Here is an 11,254-nt window from a genome sequence, read left to right as displayed (position 1 = left end):
GATGGAATAAACCCGTGAAAGTTAGTTTCGTGAGTTGGAATTCCATGAGTTGGTTTGTGAGTTTTAGTTATGTGAAATGGTAGTTTTATGAGATGGGACAAACCCGTGAAATTGCAAGTTTTAGGCTTTGAGATTGCAGGTTTTTGGCTATAGCTGTGTGAACTTGTAGGTTTTTGGCTCTTGCCACCATGAATGTGTAGGTTTCGCTTTTGATAAATTTGATGAATGCATGATTTTAGTGAACTACAGAGCAGGGTTTGTGCAAGGATGAGGCAATCAATGATTAATTTTTTTGTAATTTGAACAAATGACATTGTTTGACAATCAAGGACTTTGTTCAACAATGGCAATCAATGATTATAATTTATACCTTCATCTTTTTATTTGCCACTTCTAGGTAGGTGTTGTTGAAGGCATTTTAACTCCATGTGAGAGTGCTTGATTCTTCCCTCCACCCAACTGAACAGTGTTTCTATTGAGTCCTGTGGAGTGGGGCTTGTATCAATGTCTATTTGTTGCATCTTCTTTTTCCTCCTTTCAATGTCCTTGTCCAGCTCCTTGATCGAGGTGGTTACAGGTATTGGTTTTGTTATATTTAACCCATCTTTTTGGGTTGGCTTCTTCTTCCACATCAGTGTTTGTACACTCCTAGCATTGGTTTTAGTTGGGAGTTGGTTCTAAATGCCCTTATTACCCTTTTCTTTGTATTCGGAGGTGTTCACAAAACGGTGGCTACTAGGTGGAGTTTGGACACCCATACTATTGTATTGCCTTGGTTATAACCTTATGCCATTATAAAGCCCTTTCAAACCCATTGCTTACAAATTCTTTGTGGAGTGTTGTTTTGTTTGGAGTACCGCCAACTTACATGTGAAGACCATTTATGTCCCTTGTCTCCATTTTGAACCTTTCTTGTTGATTCTATAAGATTCCTCCCCAGCCTCTCAAGATGTCCAGCATCTTCCCGTGTAATCAAATCCCTCTTCAGAAATATAAAAGATCTTATTTCTAACTGTTTTAGCCTAGAGAGAGAAAATATTCTAGAGAGAGAATATTCAGATTTTGAATATTTTTGGATAGAAAAATATCTCATCTTATTAAAATGAATTCCCCTAAAACAGAAATTCAAAAAGAACTTTCCAATATGCAATTGGAATTAATTGGAAATGGGTATAAAGGACCTTAGCCTAAGAGTCTAGATTTTTAGAAATTTTTGGATTATGGTCCAATTAAGGTTCCTATGGGACAATAGGATCAATCCATGTGTAGGGAGGAGATAAATCCAATTTGTAAATGAAGATACCCAAAAATGAGTAAATGCTCACATAAGATGAAGAGTTGACTATGTACAAGGTTTATTAGTAAGAAACTATGAGTAATATCAAAAAAATGAGATAATTTGGGTATCCAAAAATGAGTAAATGCTCACATAAGATGAAGAGTTGAATATGTACAAGGTTTATTAGTAAGAAACTATGAGTAATATAAAAAAAAGAGATAATTTGGGTATCCAAAAATGAGTAAATACTCACATAAGATGAAGAGTTGAATATGTACAAGGTTTATTAGTAAGAAACTATGAGTAATATAAAAAAAAGAGATATTTTGGGTATCCAAAAATTAGTAAATGCTCACATAAGATGAAGAGTTGAATATGTACAAGGTTTATTAGTAAGAAACTATGAGTATTACTAAAAAAAAGAGATATTTTGGGTATAATGATTCCATTTTGACACATATGTAAGGAAGGGGAGTCCCTTAAAGGAGGTGCATACTTCACATTCTTGAATGAGTTTCAAACTAAAAAATAATGTGATATTTTTATCTCTCCTCTCTCTTGAACCAAACCAAATCAAAATGGAACCAAACCGAATCAAAAAGGAACCAAACTAGGTCCAAATCTAGTCCAAATTCAACCAAACTGATTTAGAAAATTCTAAAATCAGTTTGTTTGGTTAGGAGCTCAAATTTTCCTATAAATAGAAGCCTCCCCCTTTGTTGAAACTCAATAGTGTTTATGCACTGTTACTCTATTCCACCCAAGCCAAGAATTGTGAATTCATTAATAATTCACTAGTTTTTGACATTTCCCTCTTCCAAACATTGGTGGCCACTCTTGTTCAAACAAGAGTTGAACCCTCAAACCATCAAGCCAAGGGAAAGCTATCAAAGTCATTAGTAAGTTGGTGATTCTCTTTTTTTTCACCTATTTTATGGATTTTATGGTTTTAAATGGTTTTTATGCTTCATGTCTTCTCTAAAAATGTTATGGCTCATTACAGAAAGGCATTCCCCTCTCTTCTCTAGGAAAACCAACCATTCTCTATCATTGGTGAATGGTTAATTGATTAATGTCAAGTTTTTATAATATTTATCTCAATTAAGTGAAAAAATATTTACTTTAGGATAATTTCAATACTTTGGTACACTTTTAATTAGTTTTAAAGACTTAGAAATTTGAAAAATGGTCAGCCATACAAAGGAGGTTATGGCAAAATTTTTAGAAACTAGTGAAATAAAATTTCATCTTTTATTATTCTAAAAGAGTAATCCTTATGGTTTCTATATTCCAAAGTATCATTTTCATGCATAGAAGACGCATTTTGATTATGTGTATAAAAGATAAATTTTTTTTATCAAAAGTGTTACTTTTATCATTTTTTATTGCATAGAAGTATACATAAAGGATAAATTTTTATATCAAAAGTGTTACTTTTATCATTTTTATTTTCATGCATAGAAGTATGCATAAAGGATAAATTTTTATATCAAAAGTGTTACTTATATCATTTTTTTATTTTCATGCATAGAAGTATGCATAAAGGATAAATTTTTAGATCAAAAGTAATACTTTTATCATTTTTTATTTTCATGCATAGAAGTATGCATAAAGGATAAATTTTTATATCAAAAGTGTTACTTTTATCATTTTTTTTATTTTCATGCATAGAAGTTTGCATAAACGATAAATTTTTATATCAAAAGTGTTACTTTTATCATTTTTTATTTTCTTGTATAGAAATATGCATAAAGGATAAATTTTTATATCAAAAGTGTTACTTTTATCATTTTTTATTTTCATGCATAGAAGTATGCATAAAGGATAAATTTTTATATCAAAAGTGTTACTTTTATCATTTTTTTATTTTCATGCATAGAAGTATGCATAAAGGATAAATTTTTATATCAAAAGTTTTACTTTTATCATTTTTTATTTTCATGCATAGAAGTATGCATAAAGGATAAATTTTTATATCAAAAGTGTTACTTTTATCATTTTTTATTTTCATGCATAGAAGTATGCATAAAGGATAAATTTTTATATCAAAAGTGTTACTTTTATCATTTTTTATTTTCATGCATAGAAGTATGCATAAAGGATAAATTTTTATATCAAAAGTCTTACTTTTATCAATTTTTATTTTCATGCATAGAAGTATGCATAAAGGATAAATTTTTATATCAAAAGTCTTACTTTTATCATTTTTATTTTCATGCATAGAAGTATGCATAAAGGATAAATTTTTATATCAAAATTGTTACTTTTATCAAATTTTATTTTCATGCATAGAAGTATGCATAAAGGATAAATTTTTATTATAAAAGTGTTACTTTTATTATATTTGATTTTAATGCATAGAAGTATGCATAAAAGATAAATTTTTATTATAAAAGTGTTACTTTTATTATATTTGATTTTAATGCATAGAAGTATGCATAAAAGATAAATTTTATTATAAAAGTGTTACTTTTATCATATTTGATTTAATGCATAGAAATATGCATAAAAGATATTTTTTTTTCAAGAGATTGAGGTAAATAAATATTCCTCAAAGAAATTCATATTTTTGAAATCTGTAAACAAATATCTGTCGAAAGAAATTTTAGAAAAAGAGAAATGGAGATAGTACCTTTCGAGAAAGATAATTTTAGGAAAACATTTTTCAGATCTAAACTCTGATTCAGACTATTGACCAAGACCTAATTCCTTCGTCAGTTCAATCAATGACGATGTGCCCAGTTCAGGGAAAATGTACTTAAATCACCCACCGAATCTGAAACTAAGTTAAGACGTGATTCTGATCTGAGGATCAAATTAACAGAATTCAAGGAATTCTGTTGAGAATTGAAAACTGGATCTAGAAGTATTGAGATACGGATTTACGATATACTCATGGTATTCAAACGAAAATCAAAACTGTAAACTTGCATAGAAACCCTGCCTTCTTAAAAGACTGTCTTACGCCAGAATGCTGGAGGGAGCATTTGGCATATATGTTTATCTAAGGGAAGTTCGGTTGCAACAGCTAGCGGGGAGTGTTCGAGGGACAGCTCACGCGGCAAAACCTACCGAGGTCTTAACCAGCCTCGGTATGGTTAAAATGGTGTGCTTCCAGTACGATGGACGAGGGCCGACGAAGCGGTCCCTGAGTGAAGTGCCAGGACACCTAAGGAGGATCCTGGAGGATTCTGACTAGGCGATGCACGGGCTCGCGGTGCCGAGGACATCCATGCGTATGTCGAGGAAGATATTATATGATGGACCTATGTTTTTTGTAATCTATCACTAGATCTCGTTGTTGACTCGCTGGTCTCAACGGAGAGTCCAGAGTGATACTGTTTTGTTGAGAAACAAAGACTCAATGGAAATTTTGAAGTATGACATGTATAACCCGTAAATTGTTTATCAAGGATTGTTTTTATTAAAGTTTTAATAAAGAGGAGTGTGTGCGTATCTGTTGTCTAAAGCTAAAGTTAAGAAAGGCATTTCAATTATGGGTGGGTGAGTACTTGTTTGGTTCCACCGATTCCAGTGGTGGTAGGGTGGTGGCTAACCCATGGGCCGGATGGGGCTAGGCTGGAATCAGTGGAGTTTTAATAATCAAACTGAAAAATCTTAGAATTACGCTAAGATTCGAATAGTTAGACAATTCCCTGATAAATTTTTCAAATAAGTGGATCAACGGCTGTGCCTGACCTTGATCAGGAAAAAAGCGTTGAATTTACTAAAATGATCAAATTATATCGGTGATAGTTTCCTTCTATCTGATTTATTTAGTTGAAGGATAGCGTAGAATTGTTCACGTTAGAAAAATTCATTAAAAAAATTCATAAAGGTGGAATCGTCCCCGCTTTCCGGGCATGGGAATTTTTCCCGGTTTTGGTTTTTGGAGTGACCACCAGCCTAGTCTCGTGCCCGGACATTCGAGAGCGAGGCCCCGAGTGAGAAACCCTACCCCGCGCATGAGGGGCTGCTTCCGCTATTCAGCTACTACCAGGAGTCTGGCGCGCGGAGAGGGCAGAGGGATCTCACAATTGGTATCAGCTAATAAGGATAAATAAATTCTTATCTGAAATTGATAATAAGAACTCAGAAAAAGCATTTTTCATAATGTATTTTCATTCCGAAGGCTTCTTAATGAAGAATTTTTAATCAAAGAAATTGTTTTTATAGATGGAAGTTCCTATTTATTTGGTATTCTCGACCTCACCCAGTCTCAAGATATGACTGCGTTTGCCTTCGAGCATCTCATCTCTTCCGCTTCTACGCGAGCTTCTACGCGAACAAGCCGAGCAAGACTCGCACACCATTTCGAGGAATTATATTTTCCTAACCCAGTGGAGAGACTGCAGCATAAGTGGTTTGCAGGGCAATATGTCCACGCCCCTTGCGACCGCCGTGCAATGCTGTGGGAGAACCTCTCATTGGCTATGATCCTGTTAAAGCTGAAAATGACACGTGGTGTCATTCTATATCATTCAACACCTCGAAATTTCAGACTTTCATGCCGAATTTATAGACTCCTTAGTCGATTTATCCCTAAGGAGAAAATAATAGTTCCCTTCGGAGTTAGGGAACTTATGTAATAGGGCATGACTATGGCCCAGTACGGTCTTCTTATGCGTCTCCCGAGGAGATTTTGAATTTTGGAGCCAAGCTGCTCTATGTATATATTGCAACTTTTATATAAAAATATTTTTTAGAGAAAAATTTTTCTGTTGTATAAGTGATTATTTATTGTCGATCTGATAAAGAAAAATCCGTTATATCGGACATATGCCATAGATATCCAATAAGATCATTGTCTTGTTTAAGAAATTGTTTTTCAAAACTCTTAAGTCTTAGGATCTCGTGGATAATATCAAAATAAAAATTTAATAATATATAAATTTTTGGCAGAATCATGAGACGAGGAAACCGTGGTCAGACCCTGTCTCTAAAGATGACGAGCTTGACGTTGATGTTCGCAAGGCTCTTCATAGGACTCAACCAGGACCCTTCAAAGGAGAAGGGGAGAACCTGGGCGAGGCTGTGGAGAAATGGGTGGAAGCCATGGAAGAGTATTTTGACGTCACAGGCTACAATGTGCGAAGCAAAATGGCTCTTGCCTGGCTGAAAATAGTGGATACAACCAGGGTAGCATGGAGGAACCACTATGACACCAACCATCTGGATAGAAATACTCAGTCCTGGAATGATCTAAAAACCTATCTAAGAAAGAGATTTTGTCCTCCTCGATTTTTAGAAATCAAAATGAACGAATTCTTAGAACTAAAGCAGGAGAGCAGAACCATCGAGGAATATCACCAGGCCTTTGCTCTTCTACTCAAATATTCACCACCTCTTGATGAAGAGCAACTCATGGCCAGGTTGATTCAGGAATGAACGAACCCTTGGACACACTGGTCAAAAATGCCAAGTCGGTGTCCATGGCTGAAGCAGTAAGAATGGCAAAAGATTTTGCCAAAGCCTTTGTAGTAAAGGTCCCACCAAAACCTGCACCCTCTAACTTTAAAAGATTCCAAGCCCAGGGAAGTACTTCAAACTTTCCACCCCCAAAGAGGCAGCAAGGCCCGAATTAGAATCAGGGTGCAGGAAGATTCAGAAGTGAAGGAAGATCCTTCCCCCAGAGTACTTTCTCAGGAACCCCACCTCTTTCAAAAAATCAAAAGGATGAGCTCAGAACTGAAAACCGATGTTTTGGTGGATGCCAGGGTTTTGGTCACCAGTTAAAAGACTGCCCGACTCCTGCCATGTCAAGAGGACAGGGAAGTCAAGGACCCCGAATTCCGAGACCAACCCCTTCATTCCAATCAGTGTCCGTCTCGCCCAAGCCAGGGAAACCCCAGAAGAACTCTAGCTCAGCCATCTGCCTCTATCCAGAGTAATCTCAGAACTCCTTCTCCTAGAACTGGGGCAACCAAAGAGAAAGAGTTCTACCTCAGACTGCAGCAGCCAGAGCAGTCACAATTTCAGATGTAATAGAAGAGAAAAAAGGATAGATCTATGCTGCAATTGAAAATCAAGGGCCTAACAACAGTTCTCCATCATCCATACTCCAGCAAAGTATCAGGGTAAGCCTTTTAAGCTTTTGATTGATTCAGGCAGTTCTCATGCATTCATTTCCCCTGGATGCTTGCGTAAGCTAGTCTTAGAATAGAAATCAAGGAAACCTATGCAAGTTGAATTGGCCAATGGGAAGACTCTTTTCACTCACCATGAGACATATCTTATCCAGTTCAATCTAGATGGTAATTTAATCGACTGTCAGTTCAAAGTCTTACCTCTAGGGGTTTTTGATGGCATCCTTGGAATGGATTGGCTCCACAAAAATCAAGCTGACATACACTGTCACAATGGAACCATTTCCTTCCATGACCTTCACGGGAACAAAGTCCATGGAACTGGAGTTTTCCGATCCCCAGACCTTCAGTTAGTAAAATCTTCCAAGTTACTGAAAGGACTTAGGAAGAAGCAGCAAATTTATGTTGTCAAAATGAACCCAGTAGACTCAAAACTTAAAGCTAAAGAACCAGAATGGTTAAGTGAATTTGATGATCTATTCCCAGCAGAGCTAACTGAAATGCCTCTAATTCGGGAAATAGATCATGTGATTGAATTGACCCTCGGAGCTCAACCAGTAGCCCTACGCTCGTACAAAATGCCAGTTCCTGAAGCCATCAAACTCAAGGAACAGCTTACGCAGCTGTTAGAACAAGGGTTTGTAAGACCCAGTGTTTCACCTTGGTGTACGCCAGTTCTCTTTCAGAAAAAGAAAGATGGAACGCTTAGACTCTGTGTGGACTACAGAGGTCTAAATCAGCTACAGTTAAGAATAAGTATCCTATCCCAAGAATTGATGAGCTTTTGGAGAGGCTAAATGGAGCCCAGATCTTCACAAAAATAGATCTCAAATCCGGGTATTACAAGATCAGGATCAATGATCCAGATATACCAAAAATAGCCATCAATACTCGCTATGGGCATTATGAATTTACTGTCATGCCGTTCGGATTAACTAATGCCCCAGCTACATTCAATTGCCTAATGCAGGACATCCTCAGAGAATACTTGGATGATTTTGTTCTAGTTTTCTTTGATGACATTCTAATTTACTCAAAGAATGCAGCTGACCATGAGACTCATGTCCAAAAAGTTCTTGAGATTCTAAGGAAGCATCAACTATTTGCCAAAAAGAGCAAATGCACTTTCTCTGCCGACCACGTTGAATACTTGGGTTTTCTGGTATCCAAAGACGGAATTTCTCCAGATTTCGCCCTCCAGATTTCACAAAAATCCAAGCTGTCATAGATTGGCCCGAGCCTAAGACCGTGAAAGAAGTCAGAGGATTCTTGGGATTGACTGGTTGGTATAGAATTTTTATACCAAAGTATGCTCTCATAGCTTCACCCCTGACTAACCTTCTCAAAAAGAATATCCCATTGCAATGGTCTACCAAGTGCCAAAGTACTTTTGATAAGCTGAAGACCGCCTTGGTATAACCAGTCCCGTTTTGAAACTATCAGATTTCTCTCTACCCTTTGAGGTAGTAACTGATGCAAGTGGTTTTGCCCTGGGAGGTGCACTCATGCAGGAAGGTCATGCAGCGGCCTATGAATCCTGAAAGCTCAGAACGCATGAGAGAAATTATCCTGTCCACGACTTGGAATTACTTTCAGTAGTCTATGCCTTAAAGTTGTGGAGACATTACCTACTACTGGGAAAAAGATTTACTTTGATGACAGATCATCAGAGCTTAAAGTGGATCTTTAGTCAGAAGGACCTGAACATGCGCCAAAGAAGGTGGATGCAGACCTTGCAGGAATTTGATTTTGAAATCAAGTACCGCTGCCCAGGCAAAGAGAATGTGGTAGCAGATGCTCTCAATAGAAAAGCCTCCTTGCTTGCAATTACTGTAATATCAAATCCTTTGATTATTCAAGCAAGTGAGAAGATCATGCAGGATAGATTCTTTGGCCCTATTTCTACCCTACTTATGCAGGAAAGTAAAACTCCGCAGGAGTTGAACAGAGTTCAAGGGTACAGCCTGGATGATGGTATTATGTACTATAATCGCAGGTTATGCATTCCCAATGATGAGGGAACCAAGGACCAAATTTTGAATGAAGCCCATGACAGCATTATAGCAGGACATCCAGGTTTCATCAAAACCTACATGTCTGTAAAGAAAAGCTTCTTTTGGCCTGGTCTGAAAAAGGATGTACTGAATCATGTACGTCAATGTCTGTCATGCCAGAAAGTCAAAGCTGAGAGAGTAAAAATGCTTGGGAAGTTATATCCATTGGGAATGTATCAGTATGGACTTCATTATACTGAATTACCTTCAGTGCAATCAGGTTACAACTCCATCTTCGTGGTAGTTGACAGACTAACCAAAGTTGCCCATTTGATTCCAGTAAAAGAAACCTACACTGCAGTGGATGTGGCCAGAGTGTTCCTCAAAGAAATCTTCAGATTGCATGGCCTACCCAAGAGAATAGTAAGTGACCGAGATCCCAAATTTACTTCAAGGTTTTGGACTGCATTTTTTGAAGCAGTGGGAACTTTCTTGGATCTCAGCACAGCTTATCACCCTGAGACCGATGGGTGGCCAAACTGAAAGAGTAAACCAAGTAATTGAAGATATACTTCGGTCATGCTGTAGCAAAGAACCCAAGAAGTGGCTAAGCTATCTGCACCTAGTCGAGTTCGCCTACAATGCTTCTTATCACCGAAGCATCGAGACGAGCCCTTTTAAAGCTCTATATGGACAAGATTGTTTAACTCCATTAACTTGGTCTGACCCATTGATTAGGGTCAAGATGTCCAGACAGATGCTTGACGACATGGAGCAGCAGATGCAGTCAATTCGTAAAGATATTAAAGCTGCCCAAGATAGACAGAAGCAATATGCAGATAAGAAGAGGACAGATAGAGAATTCAAAGAAGCAGATATGGTCTTCATTCGAGTACGGCCCAAAAGAAGTTCCTTATCTCTTGGGAAGTACAAGAAGTTATCACCCAGATATTGTGGGCCATATCTGATTTCAAAGAAAGTAGGTGACTTAGCCTACGAGCTTCTTCTGCCTCCTCATCTCAAAGTTCATAATGTATTTCATGTAAGCCTTCTAAAGAAATATGTGCGAAACCCAAATCATATGCTTGATGATGAAATCCTAACCTCTTCAACCCAAGGAGGACAGATGGAACTCCAACCTGAAGAAATTCTCGATGTTCGAGGAAAGATTCTCAGGAACACAGTTCTAAGAGAATTATTAGTAAAATGGAAGTTCTATCCTTTTGAAGATGCCACCTGGGATAATGAAGCCGATCTGTTTGCGGGATTATCCCCAGTTTGCGAGATGAGGACATCTCACGTTTTTCAAGTGGGAGAGAATGTAAGATTCCTCCCCAGCCTCTCAAGATGTCCAGCATCTTCCCGTGTAATCAAATCCCTCTTCAGAAATATAAAAGATCTTATTTCTAACTGTTTTAGCCTAGAGAGAGAAAATATTCTAGAGAGAGAATATTCTAGAGAAAGAATATTCAGATTTTGAATATTTTTGGATAGAAAAATATCTCATCTTATTAAAATGAATTGCCCTGAAACAGAAATTCAAAAAGAACTTTCCAATGTGCAATTGGAATTAATTGGAAATGGGTATAAAGGACCTTAGCCTAAGGGTCTAGATTTTCAAAAATTTTTGGATTATGGTCCAATTAAGGTTTCTACGGACCAATAGGATCAATCCATGTGTGGGGAGGAGATAAATCCAATTTGTAAATGAAGAACCCAAAAATGAGAAAATGCTCACATAAGATAAAGAGTTGACTATGTACAAGGTTTATTAGTAAGAAACTATGAGTAATATCAAAAAATGAGATAATTTGGGTATCCAAAAATGAGTAAATGCTCACATAAGATGAAGAGTTGAATATGTACAAGGTTTATTAGTAAGAAACTATGAGTAA

Source organism: Cibotium barometz, chromosome 39 (genome assembly GCF_041138505.1).
Source record: "Cibotium barometz isolate CiBa-2024 chromosome 39, ASM4113850v1, whole genome shotgun sequence".
Classification (NCBI taxonomy): domain Eukaryota; kingdom Viridiplantae; phylum Streptophyta; class Polypodiopsida; order Cyatheales; family Cibotiaceae; genus Cibotium; species Cibotium barometz.
The sequence above is the reverse complement of the archived record's forward strand: the minus strand, read 5'-3'. Positions refer to the sequence as shown.